This window comes from Gorilla gorilla, chromosome 22, assembly GCF_029281585.2.
Source record: "Gorilla gorilla gorilla isolate KB3781 chromosome 22, NHGRI_mGorGor1-v2.1_pri, whole genome shotgun sequence".
Lineage (NCBI taxonomy): Eukaryota > Metazoa > Chordata > Mammalia > Primates > Hominidae > Gorilla > Gorilla gorilla.
Window position 1 is genome coordinate 44356612 of NC_073246.2, and position 1557 is coordinate 44358168.

Below are 1557 nucleotides of genomic sequence, written 5' to 3' on the forward strand. Positions count from 1 at the left end.
TACTAAAATTACAAAAATTAGCCGGGCGTGGTGGCAGGCGCCTGTAATCCCAGCTACTCGGGAGGCTGAGGCAGGAGAAACATTTGAAACTGGGAGGCGGAGGTTGCAGTGAGCCAAGATCACGCCACTGCACTCCAGCCTGGGCAACAAGAGTAAAACTCCATCTCAAAAAAAAATGTATTTCTTTAGAGATGGGTATCACTATTTTGCCCAGGCTAGACTCAAACTCCTGGGCTCAAATGGTCCTCCGGCTGCAGCCTCTCGCGTAGCTGGGACTACAGGCTCGCACCACCATACTCGGCTTGTGTGCTTTGTCTTGAAGAGGCCCTGTTCCATGAAAGGGCCGTGTATGCAAAGTAGACCCCAAATGCCAAAGGAGCCAAGAAACCAAAGGAGAAGGCAGACAAATCCAGTTTGTCGATATTGGTTGATGTATTGGGGAACTTACACATGGAAGCGTGGCCCTGGGCGGCCACAGGACAGGTGGCTCTCTGCACTGTTACTCCCCAGACCTGGGGCTTATATACTGCAGGGAAAGGGCGTACACGCTCCAGCAAGACAAAGGCAACTCTCCAGGACAGCAAGAATGCCATGTGCACTGTGGCCTCTAACTTGTGCGGTAACGTCAAGGTTGACACGTTCTTACACTAGAGACAGTAGATAAAGTGGACACCAGGAGGCATTCACAGGACTGGGGCCGATCAGACGTCAACATGGTGGGTTAGCATCCAAGAAGGAGCCACTTTTGTCTCCACGGGCCCCCTGTTTAGAGACATAGCCCCCAGATTATGTCTCTAAAGGACATTTTGGGGTGAACTGATAGTGTCTGGGGTGAACTGAAGATGTCTGGGATGAACTGAAAATGTCCTTGACATTTGTTAAACTAACTCTAAAGGACATTTTGGGGTGAACTGAAGACACTTGCCCTCTGAGTAACCCAGGGGAGGGGAGGATACATGAAGCAGAGCCATGAGAGCCACGCACGATGGGGAGCCGGGCTCCCCTGGGAGGTCCTCGCTTACCTGCCCAGGAACAAGGGGGTGGCCTGGCATTGGGGAGAGAAAGGAGAGGCAGAGTCTGAGACAGTCCTCAAGAAATAAGAATGAGGTGCAGGTGGCAGCCTCCAGCACACTAAGAAACCGAAGCGTGTGCAAAACAGGCCAAAGCCTGGCCTGCGGGCAGCCCTTCTCCCCAGCCACCTGCAGGGCCCCCCACAGTGGGCCTGGGCTCCACATGGAGAGGCGAAGGAGTGGGAGGGAACCCTGCGGGGCAGCGGGAGGTCTCCTACCCAAGCCGGCCGTGTACCCATCACACTGCATTCGAGGAGCATTGCACACAGCAATCCTTATGTTCCAAGTGCTTCCTACCTCCCTTGTGGGAAATCTGAGAGAGGGGTTTCGGTACAGAATTACTCTCCCAGCTCAGCCAGAAGCCAAACTTCCATTCACCGTCTCCCGCAGAGTTACAGTTTTCTCTATCCAACGAGAAGACGCCACTGAAAAACCATGGCAAAACCACGTGGTAACCTTCAGTTTACAGAACTTGAAGCAGAGGCTA